This window comes from Lagopus muta, chromosome 4 (assembly GCF_023343835.1).
Source record: "Lagopus muta isolate bLagMut1 chromosome 4, bLagMut1 primary, whole genome shotgun sequence".
Lineage (NCBI taxonomy): Eukaryota > Metazoa > Chordata > Aves > Galliformes > Phasianidae > Lagopus > Lagopus muta.
This window is the reverse complement of record NC_064436.1, coordinates 23,680,610-23,700,414: the sequence shown is the minus strand read 5'-3', so window position 1 is coordinate 23,700,414 and position 19,805 is coordinate 23,680,610. Positions and strand designations below refer to the sequence as shown.

Sequence of the window (19,805 nt, the reverse complement as noted above, 5' to 3'; positions counted from 1 at the left end):
AAATTTTCCCAAGAAGAAATGAGTCTTATAACTCTTCATTTGCCTTTCCAAGGCATCATTTCAGGGTACGTATTGTAGGGAAGTAAAACAGGCAGATTTTAAATATAAACAGTCCATTCAGCATGACTTAAGATATAAATGTCTGCATTTCTCCATTACAGAATCTTTGAATGCAATACTGAAAAATAAATTTTAATATTCTCAATCAATGAAGTTCACTCAACAATGTGAGATTGCAAAGAATATTACTTAACACACAGTCATACAAACAAAACTGAATTTACACTGCCTTTCCTTGTCCAAATGATTGGTACAGATTTCATTAATTAAAAAGTAGTATGAGAAAAAAAAAACCACAAAAAAATAAGCAGCAACATTTGCTGAAATTACACACAAAGGTATCTGTCTTAAATGATTTTATCACATCTCCTACATATGGTGTTATATAAGGTTAAGAACCAGATTTACTTCACTTGAAACATATTTTGCTAAATAGAAACCAAAATAGCCAGTTGGATTCATTCTATCAGGACTCCAATTTGCAGATATATTAAATAAAGTTAGGTGACAAACTAAAATTATGACATCCAATCCATATGCTAGAGAGTATAGACTACTATTTTGTGAACTACCGAGCATAAGTTTTTTAATCTGAATTTCAACTTGCAGTCAGTCTGTCTTTTTGAGCTAAAGCAGACAGTTAGGATCATAATTTATACAGTTTTCAGAAGTGTTTTATTTGATTGTTTGATTTTCTTTGTGCATTCCTTGTCAGAAAACATTAAAACAAATTCCTGGTTGCAGTCCTGGGCAATCTAGTCTAGTTGACACTGAGTAGGGAAACTGGACAAGTCATCTTAGAAGGCCCCTCTCAACCTCAACCATTCTGTTACTCTATTTAACAACTTGTTGATAATGAATGGACAATGAGATCAAATTTGTGTTAAACACTTGTTGAAAAAACACCACGCATGCAGGGATCTGGCCCACTGCCACCGCAGACCCTTTGCAAATTTAGGCAAATCTGTCTCCACGTGGTTGCTGTACAGATTTCTGTGACATGTTACTGACCTTTTGCAATCTGTTTCTGGAAGGAAATGAATTGTGATATCAAAGGCTCATGAAACAATAACAGTACGGCTGTTTCTTGGTTATTTCAATGGTATGCTGTCAACAGCAGGGTTTATGAGTCTGATGAATGTGCATTCATGCAGAATAGGGAAAAGGCCACATTTGCATTGAAATTCATTTTTTAATTGTCCTATTCTTTATTGATGCTTGGTGAATTGGATCTATAAAGAATAATTTTTAAGCAGAATGAAACTTGACAAATAATGTAGCTGTGTAAACAGTTTCAGTAATTATGGCAGCAATTATTCTCTGTTCTTTCTCTAGGTAGCTTTAAAAAGAGGAGGAAAAAAAAAAATGAGAGAAGACCAGCTTTACAAACCCTCTGGAGATAACAGCTTCATAAAAGTTAGAGAAGCCAGATATCAAAATGTGAGACAAAGATTTCGCATAGTAGGATAAGTAATGTCCCTATCTTGAAGCTCTAAAAAGAAAAAACTTCCTTAGAGAAATCAATGGACTAAAATTAGTTGAACATGTTGGGAAAATGCCACCCACACTGAAACTTTAAATAAGAGCACATAAAGTTGTGCCCTCACAAAATACTATATGCCACCTGATACTTTATTACAGCCAGAAGTTGTACGCATTATTCTTTCTTCAGACTTTGTTAGAAAAATAAATAATTGCTTTGGATGATGAGGACACAGCAGCAGCCAGAGATTAACTCTTCAGACTAGCTTTGCTTTCTTCTGCAGAAGTCTGGTTACATGGAATATCTTTCACTCGGAAATTATTGATGGTTTGGGGCAGGATGAGAGGAAGCTTGTTTTAGCTGCACTGGTACTGCTGAGAGTACACTCTCTAAGAAAACACACATATACTGTGTAGACTATACAACAGAGATCTGATTACTATATTTCTCCTTAGACCTAAAACTCAACAATCATTCCATATCTAGAATTTAATAACTGTTCCAACCAAAGCACTACCTGCCAGTTTCTTATTTCCCACTAACTACAAAAGGGGCCAGTGGGAGTACTGATACATGCTGACTCTGAGCAGCAGAGACCTGAGCATGTCAGTGAATTCCATGCCAGAAGACAAAGCCTTGAAGCCATTTGGGAAGATGAAATGGCAACCTTTTACTTAAGAAATTTAAAATACCATGCAGAAAACACATGGAAAAATGTAGAAAATAATGTGATTAAATCAATTTTGCAAGAAGAAAAAAGCCTATATAATCAGAAAAAAAATAGGTTTAACAGATGAACAGGAAAAATATCTTTATGATTAGGGTGCTAACCTTTTATTTCATAGAGAGAAAGTTGTTGATAAGAAGATACAATACTTAGTAAGATTCTAGTCCTCTAGCTTTGTTTTTTTGGGAGCTCATACTTAAATGCCGAGAAAAGAGAAAGATTCTACTTCTTTTGTTTAAGAGTATTCAGAGATCAGAGAGACAATGGCATATCTTACCTGGCAGATCAAACCTGAATAAATCAATTAAGGAATAAAAGAAAAATAAGAAAGTTTTTCTTAGTTGATTTTCCACTGCTCACAGTACTGTGGCATTGTCAAAAAAGACTGTGTGCCAAGGTGCACTACCCTCTGCCCTTAGACAGGTTGGAGCCATTTATCCAGGAGGCTGCACTACATTGACAAGCTACTGTAAGTGAAGCAGGAGTTATGTTTACTCCAGTGGGTGATAACACTGGCAAAAGTTTTGCCCTTTAATCTATTCTCAAGGCACAGAAAGTAAGCAAACTAAGCAAAAGGATAAAGAAACTACGGGCAGGGTTTGACAGACACAGCTCTAAAAGCACAGACAGCCATACAAAGTGCCATACAATCACACAAGCTCTGCCATTTATGGGTAAGACAGAAAGGAAATGAAGATAGTCAGGATAATAGTGCACCTCGTCTGACTAATCAAGCAGTCATCACCAGTAGAGCAAAGACAGAGTTCACATGTGTCCCAGCACAGGATGCTTCTTTAAAAGAGATTTAGAGGATGAGTGGCTACAGACTCGGCGGTAGTCTGTCTGCACAGCAGATCTGCACAGAAAGCAATCATTTAGCTCCTAGCAAGGCATATCATCAAATCTACTACTTAGTAAACATGCAACTAACTCACCAAGAACTAAAAGACACCTTATATTTAGTGTCAGGCAGCTGACAAATTCGTTGCCTCTGTATCCACTCTGGGAACTCATTTTTTCTTTCTCTAAAACCTAGGGCGAAGCAGCCTTGCTTTCCACTGAGACCCAAGTGCCTCTCTGGGCTGCCCTTGGACAACAGCCTGCAGCAGCTGCAGCAAACCCAACAGTTGTCACCTTCACCCACAGCACACAGTCACACCACTCTGCACATGCAGATCACAGAACGGTTTACTTTTATATGTCAATATTATTATTAATTTCTTGTCTGGATTAGCAGTGAAGATGCATTTAATTAGTCCATACAAGTATGGACTACCGTGTGAGTAAAATGCAATTAATCTCTTTAAACCTTGGAGAGCTGATGTATAGGGTAGTAAAATAGTAGACAATAAAACTTAATGAAGCAGACTTAAATGCATGAGAATGCTAATATTATCAGAGAATGACAAATAGATTGTAATATTATGAATATGGGTCTAGTTCCTATGCTTTCAAATTTTTAGTACTGACCAGAAACTTAATCCCAGCTAATCCATCTTAAAATAAATAACTGGATTTTCTTTTAAGGGGTAATTTATTCATGCCCACATTTTATTTACCACAATTTCTTTACATTTAACCTGCTAGCCGTGATACCTTATCCTTTTCCTCCAGCTTCTACAATATACTTTCTGTTGAAGACTTGATGAACACAACTGTCTTTGCCTCTGATTCTCTCTGAGAAGTGCCTTCTTTTATTGCTTACTGGGGAATACCCTGATGATGATGATGCAGCAGTTTGCAAAGCAGGATAGTATTTCTGATGTGCCATTTAAAAATAGACTTCTATGATTTCTCCGGCAATCATATACATTCACTGTAATTTACTAGTTAGTGCATTCTTAAATGGGCAAAATATTAGCAAAAACTGACTACTACAAACACAGAAAGGCAGACAGAAGCCAACATCTAATATAGAAGACTTACCTAGATTTTTGAGGTAGCTACGCCTCGTGTAAATGTAAGAATCTCAGAAGAAAACTATTGAGGTAACACTGCATCAAGTACTATTCTTAAAATTAGCTAATTAAAGCTAAAAATCCGTAGTGAGGTTGCTGACAGCAAGAATGTGGGATGCATATATTTTTGCTGAATAACCGAATTAAAGGATTAACAACAGTAAGCGTTGATGAGCCTCTGTTTTTAAAATTAAAGATTAAAGATGAAACATTTCGTACTGTCAAAAGCTAGTACATTTTTTAATATAAGGAGAAATCATAGGAAAGATGACAGATGCAAAATGTTTCTTTAAGGAAGCAGAAAACTGGACTTACGAGGAACAACTGAAGAAATTGGGGCTGTTTAGTCTGGAGGAGAGGAGGCTTAGCAGAGATGCCATCACTCTCTACCAGAAAGCAGGTGGGCATCAATAAGTTTTCCTCAGATGACAAGTGAATTAATACATCAAGATGTCCTTAGCTCGAATCAGGGAAAGTTTAGATGGGCTATCTGGAGGATCTTTACAGAGAAGATGGTCAAGCATAGGAATGGGCTGCCTAGGAAATCAGAGGAGCCTTCATCTCTTGAGGTGTTCAACCGACTTTTGGATGGTGCACTATGGGTTGTGGTTTAGTGTTGAGACTTGGTAGGTCAGGTTGATGCTTAGACTTGGTGATCTTGAGGGTGTTTTTCAACCTAGATGATTATATGATTTGAGACATCAACAAGATTCTGTCAAGCACTGCAACCAAATTGCAACATTAATGTGCCCTTAATTGCTATTTGGATGGTACTTAATACCAAAACTATTTAACATAATCACTTTCAATGTGCTATAAGGTTATCAGGAGATAATGATCTGTAGAAGGCTGTGATTACAGACATGGAACTCCAGAAAGCATCAGAAATATTTTACTAACCCTAAATAGACAAAAAGTCTAGTGCCTCCCTTAAGCTTCTGATTTCTGTTCTAGAGAATTTATCATGTTAAACAGTGGCATTAACAACTAAAAATTGATACAACACCACCTGTGCACAAAAACAACAAGGAGAGCAAGATTTCCTGCAGAAGTGAACATAATTGAGCAAACTGTCTTTTGGTTGTCCTATACAATCAGTCTGAGAGCACTCTAGTTAAAGAAAAAGAGACAAATTTTTAGATGCTGAACAAATTAAGTCTCTGTAACAATTACATCAAAAATGAAGTTATCCCTGATGTTATAAATTCTAAAAGGGTACAGTTAAACACAGGTTTTTCATCTCACATAATAATCACATTGTATATAAATGTATGCTTGTATTATATACTCATTAATTTCAAATAAAATAGCTCACTTTGACCATAGTGCATAAGTACATTCACACACCAAGTCATTTCACAGGATAACACAATCATAGAAAGTCTTGGTTTGGAAGGGACCTCAAAGGTTCCAACCCCCCTGCCTAGGACAGGGTTGTCACTGACTAGATCAGGCTGCCCAGGAACTCATCAAGTCTGGTCTTTAATGTTGTTTAATGTAATGATGGGTTATCTACAACTTCTTTGGGAAGCCTGTTCCAGCACCTCATCAATTTATTTGTGAAGAATTTCCTCCTAACATCTAACCTAAACCTCTCCTTTTTCTGTTTAAATCCATTCCCCCTTGTCCTATCAATATCTACCTGCATAAAAAGTCAGTCCCCCTCCTGCTTATAAGCTCCTTTCAGGTATTAGAAGATAGCAGTGAGGTCTCCTCAGGCTAAACAATACCAGCTCCCTCAACCTTCATGATAGGAGAGATGCCCCAGTCCTCTAATCAACTTCATGGTCCACCTCTAGACCCTCTTCGACAGCTCTGCATCCTTCCTGCGCTGTGAGCCCCAGGCTTGGACACAATACTTCAGGTGGGGCCTCATGAGGACAGAGTAAAAGGGACAATCACCTCCCTCTCCATGCTGCCACCCCTCCCTTGATGGAACCCAGGATACCATCGGACAGATCACGTCCAGATTTTCACCCATTAGGACCTTCAAGTCATTCTTGGCAGGGCTGCTCTCAAGGAGTTCATCTACCAGTCAATACTCACATCTAGGACTGCCTTGACTCAAGTGCAACACCTTGTACTTGGCCTTATTGAATGTCATTACATTCTCACAGGCCCATTTTTCAAGCTTGTCCAGGTCTCTCTGGATGGCACTCCTTCCTTCTATTATACTGACTATACCAGTCAGCTTAGTGTCTTCAGAAAACTTGCTGAGGGTACACTCAATCCCACAGTCTAAGCTCTTGATAAAGATTTTGAAGAGCGCTGGTCCCAAGACAAACACTGGGAGGATACCGCTTAAAATCAGCCTGGATGTAGAGTCCTTGACAACAACCCTCTTGCTATGGCCATCCAGTTCTTTATCCCCTCAACAGTCTACTCTTCAAGTCTGTATCTCTCCAATTGAAAGATAAGGATATGTTCAGGACCATATAAAAGGCCTTGCACAAGTCTAGGTAGATTAAATCAGTTGCTCTTCTTTTGTCCAACAATGCCATTACTCAATCAGTGAAGGCCACCAGAGTGGTCAAGCATGATCTGCTCTTGGTGAAGCCATGTTGGCTGTCTCACATCACCTCCTCATCTTCTATGTGTCTTAGCATCTCTTCCAGTATAATGTGTTTCATGAACTTCCCAGGTACAGACGTGAAGCTCCCTGGCCTGCAGTTCCCTAGGTCTTCCTTTCTTGAATATGGGACTGCTATTTCCCTTTTTGCAGTCACCAAGTACTTCACCTGACAGAGACAAGTTTTCAAATACGATGGAGAGCTGCTTGGCAGCTCTGTCAAGACCCCAGGATGCATATTGTTCAGCCCCATACACTTGTACGCATCATGAGGTGGTCTCAGACTTGCTCCAATCTTACACTGGAAGGGATTTAGCTCCCCAGACCGCAGGGATGAGACTTGAGAAGCCTAACTGGCAGTGAAGACTGAAGCCAAGACCAGTTAAATCTTTCTGCCTTCTCCACATCTGAGGATGCCAGTTTTCCCTTGTCATTTATTAGAAGGGGTACACCCTCCTTTGACTATCTCTTGTCAACATATCTAAACCATTCCTTCTTGTTTTTCACATCCCTTACCAAGCTTAATTCCATCTGTGCCTTGACTTTCCTGATCTCAATCCTGCACATCCTGACAGCACCCCTGAATTTCTCTCAGGAGATGGTAGATGGAGCTACAAATCTTTCCATTTGGAAAGAGCAACTTGTGACCCACTGAAAGTTGATGCATCAATGTTAAGCATTGAAAAGTTGTTCTTTTTTGTATTAATGTTACGGATATGATACTATGCTAATAATTTGGAGAAGTCTCATGTAAAAATTCTTAGTAATTCCTTTTATTCTACACAGCACTTCAGAAGCCAACAGAACTTCAGCGCAGCTTCTTATACCAACTGTCAAAGTTTTAATACAAAGATTATAAAGCTTCTGAAAGAAAAGGAGAAAAGAATTGTTGGTAATGAGGGATTTCTCAGCAACAAGGCATAACAAAAGCAGCAATCTTGTTCATAGTTTTGAATGTTAGCTTTTTCATAACACTGACTATTAGCTTCTTCATAGTTTTTTGACTTTCATAGTCCATAAAAAACTTTCATCAAGCCAGGAAAGCCTAAGTGACCCATCATAATAGTTACTTTGCTACTTTTTCCAAACAGAAGAAATCTTACAGATAAATTAGCTTTCAATGTCTTCCTTCTTCACTGAATTATGTATTTGGCTCGCTTGCTTTCAAGCTCATTTATCACTGAAACAACTGATCCACATTCTGAAACAAACTTTAAAAAGTACTACACTGTAAAAGTGGAATTCAGTATATAAAAGAAACATATGACACAGCGCTAACCAACTTGTAGTAAATGCATCTTTTACAGTAGCTTACAGTTTTAGTGCCAGGAACTAATCTGAGAAATAGATCTTCAGACAAGGCTCAAAGTAGGTGCAAAAATGAGCTTCCTGAGACAAGGATGAGGGTGAATCAATCTGTCACAAATAAAAAGGCTGCAGGGAACAAGAAGAGGGCTGGAGAGAAGGTTGGGTGAGTCAGTCTCTGCTTATATCTCCATACAGGTATTCTTTATCCTCAAAACTACCATGTTGTTGCCTGACACAGTCGTTTTCCCAATTTCCCCCCTCCTCCCCCCCCCTTCACCAAGAATCCCTGACAGTATGTTGTTCTAAGGACTTCACCTCTGCTTTGTAATGTAATGATTTGACAATAACTTGATATTGTATCAAATTTTATGAAGCAACTCCTACTAGCAGGAGTGAGCAAATCAAATCAGGACTGAAACTGCATGGAAAATAGGTTTTTCCTAACATATCATATATAAGTGGTTACATACGAGTAGTAACTATGAGACTAACTGTATACTGTCAGCCCAATATAAATAAATGGACTTCCTTCATTGTCAAATATCATTGGAAATAACACTATTTAAGATAAGCAAAACCACTTAAAAGAATCTCTCCAGCGAGTTTTACTTTATTATATATTAAAGGTGCCAGTTGACCACATATTTAAAAAATCCTATTCAGATTAATGGGATTAAATCAGAGTAAAAACACAGATGTAATAGTACTGAAACAAGTAGAAATACCTAAGGATCAACAGGAATTTAGTATTACTAGTAAGCAGGTAATACTGAATTACTACAACTAAATGCAATGCTTTTGCTTATTTTATTTTATGCTGTTCTTTTATTAAAGAACAGCAAATTAAGTATCTTTCATGTTATGTTCATTTTATGTTTCATTAAAATCTAGCAGTGCTAAATATTTTTTCTCCCTTCTCTAAGGAGATGGAACCCCACCTCCATTTATTGCCATAAAGATCTCTTTGTTCTTAGGGCTGCACTTAGGCAACTGCATACAGCGTATAAATGGCACTATAATAATTAGCCTCCCAAATGAGTATTTATTTTTCTTGTATTTTCCATGTTAACATCTTTATTTGCTCACAAAGATTATGGTATCAGACACAACACAGTTCAATGCGAAGTTTGACATAAGCAGATTCCGAACTCAAAGCAGTTTTCACAATACTAAATCAAAAATCTGCAAACAGTAATTACCAGGCAACTGTTTTTTCCTTCAAAGCACATGATCAAGATGTACTGTTTTGATATATCTCAGTGATTCAAATTTTCAATCTTTTGAAGATTTCACTACTTTTTTTTTTTTTTATAGCAAAAAGATGATTTTCACAAATCTTTCCAAACGTGCCTACACACATTTGACAAATGCTAATGCACTGCATATGACGAATTAGAATAAATACTTTTCTCTATTGTATCTTATTCTGTTTTCATTAAAGCATCTGTTGCTGCCCAGTATGAAATGAAGCAGAGGACATCAACTGAGCAGGCATGTCATTTTGGAAGTTCTTGCACAAAGCATACATTTCACATTTTAGAGGATTTGATATTTCATCATTCTAGTTGCCTTCGGATAACTCAGCAACAGATGTTCCCAGGAAATTGTAATTAAGCACACATTTTTCAAAAAGCCAAGAACGTAATTGTAATATTTGTTCAATTGACAAGTTCATACTGTGTCACATCTGGAATTTATTTTTCTTGATCATTTTTCCTTTAAACTTTTCTTAACCTGAACTAGCTGAAAATGACAGCATCTTAAATATTGAAGTGGTGTTGATTCAGGATCACAAACCTACATTATAGACATTACAAGGCATATTCTCCCCATTTTCAAGAGAAAAATATATTTTCACACTGCATTGAGTTAATCCCATTAATCCGAATAGGATTTTTTAAATATGTGGGCAGCTAAAACTTGTCCAGTACTTTGAAATACTCATTTTTTCCTTCAGATTCAACATTTTACTGGAATTAGCAGGAGTAACTGACCTTGAAGGAAGTCTTCAACATGTTCTATTTTTTTTTTTTCCTTCAGCCCATTTCAAACAACTTAAATGTACCTAAAAATACAAAGTCCAGATTCAATTATGTCTGGAAGATCATTGGCAGCCCAGAGGGCAACTGCTGGTATTAGAGCCTTCCTCTCAGCCAACACTGAGACCTACATTTCCCTTGAGTAAGCAGCTTTGTCTTTGACAGATTTAGGTGGAAAAAAACAAACAAGATCCATTTCACAAGAAATTCATACTAAATACTTGGTCAGGCAAACAACACTTTTGCAGAGTCAAAATGATGAGGCCCAACCTGATTTTCTTATGTCTTCAGCTACTCAGTATCTGCAATTTAGACAGCAAAAGACAAGGGAATGGAAGATTTTTCTTTAAGAAAACATGACCATTTTCACAAGATAACTAGTCCATGCATTCTTGCACTGAGAAGCACATTCTGCTACACCCCATTACAGTGCAGTCATTCGGAGAAAAAGCACACAATGATTTACTTGCATTCTACTTATAAAAAGACTGAAAACAAATTATCAATATTGCCTTGTCTGTCTGAATGTAAATGAATTCTTAAGAATTTAAGCCATGCAAATCAAAAGAGGAAAAAAAACTTTGTTTGCTTGCTTTGCTGCATTTAGGGTTGAGATCCCTTTGATATGCTATTCGGGGCTTCCCAGGTAAATATTACTGGCCTGCAGTATTTCTGAATAGTAATTAAAAAAAAATAAATAAATAAAAAAAATCAAGCAAACTCTCAGCTTCTCCAGCTAAATGAGTGTGACCATCTCAAAAAACTTGTACAACATGAATGAAGAAATAAGAGGACACTTCCAACTAACTTGCATAACTGAGAAGTACTTTATCTTATTTTTCATTCCATGAAAATCGCCTACACTGTGTTAAGGCCTCACTCGCCATCCGGGAAATACTTCTTCGTGGAAAGCTTTCATTTTAAAAGATTGATTCCACGGCTCTGGGAAATTCAGATTCTTTATTTCATGGATAACAGAGGCAAGATTTTAAAGCAGAACTATTAGTTTCAAACCCATATCTAACTAAAAACATTAAGACTAGATATACAACTCTTACTACTGCATCATTTTGGCTTACTTAATGACATTGAAAAATGTAAGAAAAATAACAATCAAGCCAGTGGGAAAAAAAAAAAAAAAAAAAAAGACGCATACCTCTCATTTAAATATTAGTTGTATGTTGAGTGGACACAGCATCAGATCTATAATTGCAGATTTACAGTATGACCTCACACAGTCCTGTAGTCTACCTACTTTACATACTTAACTAATAAGCAGCAATTAAAATCCTGTGAACTTGTTCTTTGTTTCTGACGATAATGCAGGTGAAAAACAAAAACAAAACATAAAAATGTAGAAATAATTCAGGCAAAAATGTCCTTGACTTTCTCTCTCTCTCTCCCCGTTTGCAAAATATGTTTACTTACAGTATACTAATTAGAACGTTTCTTCAGGTTAATTAAAAAAAAAAAAACAAACCAAAACAACATTTAATTTCCAACTTTAAACTTCCAATTCTTAAATGTAAGTATTTCTGAGAATTTTGTAGCCATAACTGCAATGAGTAGATAGCAAGTGACACTGATGAACATTAGCCCTCCTATGGTGACAACTGAGCTACTGCAGACAAAAAACCTGAAACATAGCCTGAGGAATCAAATAGATGACTCATAGCAGTCCCATTTGAAGACCTTATGAGAACCTTTGAAATGTTTGGCAGCTGATACCTAAAATTATCTTCTGATAAAGAGAAGAGGTAGTATACTTTTAAAATCATGGCTTTATAGCCTTTGATGTAACTGGGAGATGGTAGATGTCAGCAGTACAGAAAGGAAAATGTCTTATTCTCACAGTATGTTAAGAATTCAAGTATGGCACATTCTGCAACATAAGAGTTAAAATTTAAAAAGTAGCACCTTAAACACAGGGAACGCCAAGGCAAAAACAGAGAATTTACTGAGATTAACTGAAAGCAAGTAAGTTCAGTTAAAAATTACAGAGTAGTTAGACCGCTAGGGAAAGAAACATGGAGTATTTGTAAAGATGTTTTTCCTTTAAAAAAAAAAAAATATACATGTGCATTGCTAATATAAACACTGTTATTCTGTCCAAAGATTATATGCCAGTGGCTACAGCTATAAGCTCTAAAGACGGTGAGACCTGCTGAACACAATGATGTCCAAAGATGAGAGTTTTACATGAGAAATAAAGGTTAATGTCTAAAAATCTGCATGTAGAAGGAGAAAAAAAAACACAGCTAACCCAGCATCCAGGAAATCTTACATTGTGAGAAAAAATTAAGAACACTGAACTGCTTATGAATAATTTCAGAAAACTTCAAAGTAACTGTAGACATTAAGGATGGAAATGTAATTATTTTTGTTTTCCATATAAAACCATTTATGAACAAGTATTTACATTTTTTTATTTCATTCATCACAAACTGTCCTTGTCCAATTACTTTCAAAACATGCAAAAAAGCACCTAAAGCTGGGGGAAAAAAAAGCAATGAACATAATGACAGATTAAAAAAAAGTAGCTCTGAAGGTGGTAACACTGTATGTCAAGTGGACACAATGAAACACAGGAGAATAAGTTCAGAATTTCAAGCAGTTTTCTGTTTTATAAACACACACACACACACACACACATATATATATAAAATGACAGTCCATGGGGATTGCTTTAAACCTGATGCAAGCACTTTTACCAAGCCTCTTTGCTGGCATGAAGAATGCATTAGCCACATATAATTACCATAAGCGGTTTTGCTATGGCAAAGTCAGAATCCTACCTGAAAAATAACCTATAAACGTCCTGCAGCTCTTCAAATCTACACAGGGCTGATAACACTGAGTGCCAGTGCTGACATCTGAATGTTGTCAAGTTTGGTTTGCACTGCAAGCTGGAAAAGACCTTTTTGTACATAATTCCTCAGGGCTAGCAATAATACATTTCTGTTATACCCTAGCTGCCTTTTTTTTTTTTTTTTTTTTTTTTTTTAAATAAGCATTCAGAGATTCTCTTCCCTTGTCCTTGAGAAGCATGGCATGAAAATTCTCAAAAAGGAAATCATTAGCTCTGTTAAAGCACCAGCTTCATCGTTGTCTGGTCTTTCTGTGACCAGTTTCCTTCTTTGCACTGCAAAGCCAGTATGCTCAGCTTTGCCTCCTTATAGCTCCTTATGTGCACTTCACAGAGATGAAAGATGCCCTCTTCAACAGGGCCAGAGGAACTGAAAGACCTCAAGGTTTATTAATCCTGTTGATACTGACTGTCTTACTTTAAGGAGTAATCATACCTGGACTGCTGCAGATGCTATTTAAGTGTTAAGTATGGAAATATTTTTTACTTACTTTATTTTGTACATTATTTGTGTTTACAATGTTCTTTCCTACTATCTATTCCACTCAGTAAGTAAATACATAGAAGCTAACACTAAAATAAAACTTTAATATTACTTCATTCAGCACTGTATAGTTGGAATGACTTTTAGCATCTGAGATGTACTCTAAAACTTTAACCCCATAAAAATTAGCTTTGTAAGGTAATGACCAAAGGAAAAGGTACTTCAAAATGTAGTATTTTCCCAAATGACTGGAACATGGCAGATTACCAGAGTAAAAATTAGCAAACTTAAGGATACATATATATCAAGGCAGTTTTAGGCACCCAAGAAAAAAGATTTGCTAATGGAGAACTGTGGGTAAAAAGGAACAGTATCTGCACCAAAATTTCTTTTCACTTCCAAAAGCAAGATCAATGGAAAGCATTAATCAATTATTTTTTCAGTAGCAGTATGATCCAGTGGTAACTAAGTTTAGGGCTTCAGTTAGGCATTTTTAAGGCTAAGATAACTCATGGAAAACAAGAAAACCAAAGAGTTATTATGAACTCATTTCATTATTCTATTCTTTTTAATATTCTTGTGCTATTAGCAAATACATGCTGCTGTTTGCTAATTAGAATAAAAAACAGAACTGAAATGTTCCCTTATTTTGCATTTTTAAACAATTATATACATGCAGCCATAGGAAACCAAAACTTGATTCTCTGCTTGGTGAATCATCACGAGTGTAGGGATAAGTCAGGAGCAGTAAACTAAAAATCTGGACCATTCTACCAGATACTTTGAAAATATCATATTAATCTGCAGTGGGCCCAATCATCTGCAATTAAAAAGTGGTCAGTATATATTGAAACAGCTTGCTAGTTATTTTATTTGAGGAAATTGTGGCAGTATCTACTAATAATGTTTATGAACATTTTCTTGTTACGTTCCCAGTATGTCAACCTTACAAAATTTAAGCGATCCCTACTGACATCTTATTTTCTAGTCAGCAGAAAGATTTCAGAAAAATGGTTCAAAAGCTCATGATTAACTTGGAAAAAAAAACTTTTGTGGGAAAAAGAAACAATGCTCAGCATTTTTGCTTTCAAAAGAAAAAAAAGGAAAGAGTCATTTTGAGAACATTTGCTTCACAACAGAGTACTGAAATTTGACAGATGTGGGTGAGGCTTGTGTCAGAGAGAGGGTTTGGTTGCTTTTTTTTTTTGTCCTTCCTATGCCAATTTCTCCAACACACTTCGCGTGTGTTCTCTAAAGATGGAAATTTTAGAAGGTAAATTCTTTGGAGCTGCCATTCACGGTTTTTACTTTATTATCTTGCAATTGCAGCTTTAGTGAATATTCAGAAACATCTTCACCAAATAACCATTTCGCAAATCCAGTCTGTCCTACCATTACATAGTTCATAAAACCAAGAATAACACCTGTACAGAAAGTCACAACTATGTAATCGCAATTCCAGTTGTTCTGACCTTCAGAACATCTGAGTGGAAAATTCAAAATACTATTGAGACTCAGGGGGATCAGGAAATTTTCAGGTGCCACACAAAGGATGCTGCAAGTGCCTGACACAGACAAAAATATGGCCTTCATGCCTTTCATTCACAAGCCATAACTTCAAAATGAAGCCAAGAAGATAACCAGAGGGCTAGAGTAGAGATGCTGAAGGAACTGGGCTTGTTCAGCCTGGAAAATAGAAGGCTGTAGGGAGATCTCACTGCGGCCTTCCAGTATTTAAAGGAGTTCATGAACATGAGGAAAATCAACTTTTCACATGGGTAGATAGTGATAGGACAAGGGGAAATTGTTTTAAATGAAAGGAGAAAAGATTTAGATTAGAAGTCAAGAGGAAGTTTTTTAGTGTAAGAGTGCTGAGGTGCTGGCACTGGCTGCCCAAGGGTTGTGCATGCCTCTAGAGGTGTTTAAGGTCAGGTTGGATGGGATTCTGGGCAACTTGATCTAGTACTCGATCTAGAGGCTGGCAGCCCTGCCTACAGCAGAAGCAGTTAAAACCAGATGATCCTGGAGTTTCTTTCCAAACCAAACCATTCTGCGATTCTACAGAGTAACATATTCACATACATTTCCATATGCCTACAGCCTTATTGTCTCCCACACACAATTACTAAAGAAAACATGACCAGAGAAGAAAAAGGTGGAACAGACAACTAACTTTTCATAGCTGTAAGTAGTTAAAAAACAGTTTTGATTAAAGCAAATTTACTGTATAGATAAAGTAACAATTTGAAAACCTAACTACGTTTACTTCAGATACAGGCAACAGAGAAATTAACATTATGTTACTAGTTTAAAACTCTTTCAAGGAAATATTTTCCTTTTTTATACTTTTTCACAGGCACTTAGGATCAGTAAACATTCTTTTTAAACACTACAGTTGAATATGAGAAAAAACGTCTTTTACAATAAGGGTTGTGAGGCACCAGCACAAGTCGCCCAGAGAGGTGGTGAATGCCCTGTCCGTAGGCACATTCAAGGTTGGGAAGGAGGGGGCTCTGAGCAACCTGAACAAGCTGTGGATATCTCTGTTCATTTCAGGGGAGTTGGACTAGATAGTCATTAAAGGCCCCATCCAACTCTAAGAACTCTATGATTCCAGGCACATGCTTCAGATACAAAAATAAATGAGAGTATATTGAACTCTCATTGTGGTAAGGGTGAACAGCTAGAAAAGGTCAGTTCATGAGATTGCTCTTCCATAGACTGTGACAATTTCAAGCAAACACACTGTTATGATGCAGAAAGCCTCACAGTACGAGTCATCCTCTTGTCAAAACCTTTGCTACCATCATGTCACTTTGCGACTATGAACAGTACCAGACAGGGAAACAGATGACATGCATTATCAGATCCCTCCTGCCGGTAAAGGCATTCCATTTAAGAAAGCCTTGAAAAAATTATTTTTAATTTTACCTTTTACAGAAGTCTGCTGTTGCGTTATCAACCTTCTTTTCTTTGGAAGAAAGATTACACCATTGTAAACTATATTCACATCTGCATGAAACTAACACTTCAGCTCCAACTCCTGACTAGAAAAAATGGCAATAGTAGTGGCCTCACATACTGTTCATATATTTACTTACTGCCTCAGAGTAGCACAAAAGACTGCTGAAGTTTCTAGAACTTTTTAGATGAGCGTAACTTAAGGATTTCAGGTGAATTAATATGCATACTTGACACCAATACAAATTACTGAAATTAGTAAGATTAAGCCAGGACTTTTTACATTAAACTGGATGTGAATTTCCATAATTCACACTCAAATAACTCAGTTCCAGTAAATAAAATAAAAAATAAACAGTAAATTCATCTTATTTTCAAACCAACTGAAATTAACCCTGCAATTCATAGAATAAAAATGAATATTTTAGTAGTAAAAAAAAAAAAAAGCCAAATTGGTGACTTCAACAACATTCATTTTTACCAGGGATAGAAGAAAAATGTTTAGGAACTAAACAGGTATTGGCATGCACATCAGTAAAGTCCACCAACAAATCAGAAGTGATTTAAACTGTCAGCAGAGCACACTTTCCACATGATGCATTATAGTTCAAAGGTAAAGAACATGATCTTAACTCAGAAGTTCACTTATTCACTTATTTCTTTTAAAACTCTTCCTCACATTGACTTCAGAAGACATAGGGTTCCCAAATAGAGAACTCAGCTAACTCAGCATGTATTTGCATCTGTATAATGCAATACTAACTTGTGCCCTAGACAGTGCCCAGAGGAAGAGACTTGCAAGAGAAGAGAAACTTTCTTTACAATCCAGATGTATCAGCCAACATTTGAGAAAATAAACTGGGTCAAAATTTCTCTTCCATATTACATTCTAACTTCCACCATCTTTCTTAAGAGAAATAAAATCATAGAAAATTTGACAATTCCTGCACAGTAACAGGCTGCCATGCCAGAGTTAAGAGCAAGTAGAAGCCCTTCAGTTCAGAGAGATTTTAAGGCTACTTCTCCTTGTGGAGCTCCAAGAAGCTGCTTTCACAAGAAGGTCTAGCTCATGTCTTTATGTGAGCACATAATTCAGGTTTTGTGCTAAAATATTAGATTCTATTCTGAGACAGACTTTCTTTGACATTTCCCTCTGTGGTAGAAGCATGAGGGAGGTAACAAACAGCATTATTACAAGAAAACCCAACACAGCCATCATCACCTGTACATTTGCTGAAATTTGCATACTTCTTTCCACAGCAAAATATATCAGACAACACTAATGAACTTTTATGCTCAGGCCATACATTCCTTAACATCTTATATGACACAAAAGAAACAAAAGTCTGTTGGCATGCTTACAGTCATCTTGCTGCATATTAACCTACCTCAGACTACAAGTTCCTAAGACTGTCTTTCCAGCTAGTATTGAAATGACAGTAACCACAAGTGCCATATACTTATGGAATGGGAAATCCAATTTCCTAGCAGATTCCATTTCTAGAATAAAATTCATCATGTTACATTAAGTTACATTATAGCTTTAAAAATAGCGCCATTCGTAAGGAAAAGGTCTAGGGACTTTGTGGGGAGTTCCAGCTATTATGTTTTCTAGATAGAATCTGACATTACCCTATCATTTGGTGTTGAAGCTGTAAAATCAAATGGAAAGAAAACATTTACAAAGGTTACACTTGCAGTGACTCATGGAGAGCACTTTAAAGAGCAGAGCGAAGAGCTCTCTCCAAGTCCACCATCTCCACAATACCTGCTCACAGGGAGCACTGTGCTGATGCGACTGTCTGCACCAGCCCTGCTATGCCTAATCAATGCAGTCAGGAAAGAGATTAAAGACATCGAACATGAAATCTGAGAATAAAGCTGAGGATGTGTGCTGCTTAAAGAAAAAATATTTTCGGCCACTTCTTTCCAGCAGTTCACACACAACCACCCTTCACCTTTGGTCATTTCTTCAGTGTAATGATGGTAATATGGCCTGACACACATGAAACAAGATTTAAAACCACACTGATACAACAGTGGATTTTTGTCATATTATCAGATATTGCAAAGCAATTTCAGAGAAACAAAATTTGTCTTTATGCCTGTTGACTTGATGCTACAAAGACAAAACTACCTGACTTGGATTTCTTATGTTATTTTTATTTCAGGAAAAAATAGAGGTTTAGGAAAACGTACGATTTCATCTTTCAAAGTATCTAAAATACATTGTTTGAATATAAAAAAATCCTACGCATCTTCCTGAAGGATTCAAACCGGTAGCTTCCAAGTATTTCACATGCGAAATTTGTAATACTTGTATAGCAGACATAATCCTTCTTTTCTTTTATATTCACATAATGACATTAATTAAGCACTGATTCTTTCCAGTACTTCCTAAATTAATACAATTAGATGCGAGTCTAAAAATCTAGTCACACAGAGTAAACTGCCGTCTTACAGAACTGTAATGAGTAAAATCAAACAGCAAGAACTCCAGTGGAAACAATGAATAGTGGCAATCTACTCTGTCTTACATTACACTGACTGCTTCATATAATTTCATTTCTACATAAAATAGAGAATTCCATTGCCTGCTCTGCTGCCATTTCTCTTGATATTTGAAATATATTTAATTATACAAGGTCACATCTGACGAGATAAAGCTCTCTGGAGAGAAAGAAATTGAACTTTTCCATATCAGATCACTTCTCTCTCCAGAAATGAATTCTTTATTACCCCAAAATTACACGGTATTATCCTGAAATGACATGATACGTCTTATTTCTTATCTAGCACATTCCTGGAATTAGGCTGGAGTATAAAAGAAAACTAATGGTTCTGAGAATTGGCTGCTCCAAAGGGTTCACACTTTCATTACTCACTCTTTGTAATTGGCAGTCCACAGCGGGAGAAGCAGCAAGAAATATGCCAGTTGCATTTAGAGATGGGAGTTATGGCCTTTTCTTTATGATGCTCCATAAAAAAAATATGGCAAATTATAACAGCTGTTACGGATGTGCTAAACCTGCCAGAGGTCTGTTTGTGCTAAATGATTTTTTTCCGAATTTTATAGTTCTTCAGCCTTTCAAAGACTTAAAAGGAGTGCTTGCAACAGGAAAGCACAATTGAAATAAGAACAATGAAGGGGAAGACAAATGTCATAGAAGACCAAAAGAGAATCAAATTCTGAAACATCCTTTTTAATTTTCATATAGAGTACATTTAAAGAAGAGACATTTCATAGCCATTATTTTTAGCCATTAATGCCTTTCTTTAAGTGTTATACATTTTGGATTGTATGCAACACCCACAAAAATATGAAATGACACATATATTCCTTTTTTATT

At 36.5% G+C, this 19,805-nt stretch overlaps 1 protein-coding gene across 8 annotated transcripts in view; it reads right to left on the bottom strand.

Moving 5' to 3' along the window:
- Positions 1-19,805, bottom strand: part of GALNTL6 (polypeptide N-acetylgalactosaminyltransferase like 6) — a 487,138-nt gene that overhangs the window by 206,752 nt on the left and 260,581 nt on the right. The gene's annotated exons all lie outside the window — the stretch shown is intronic.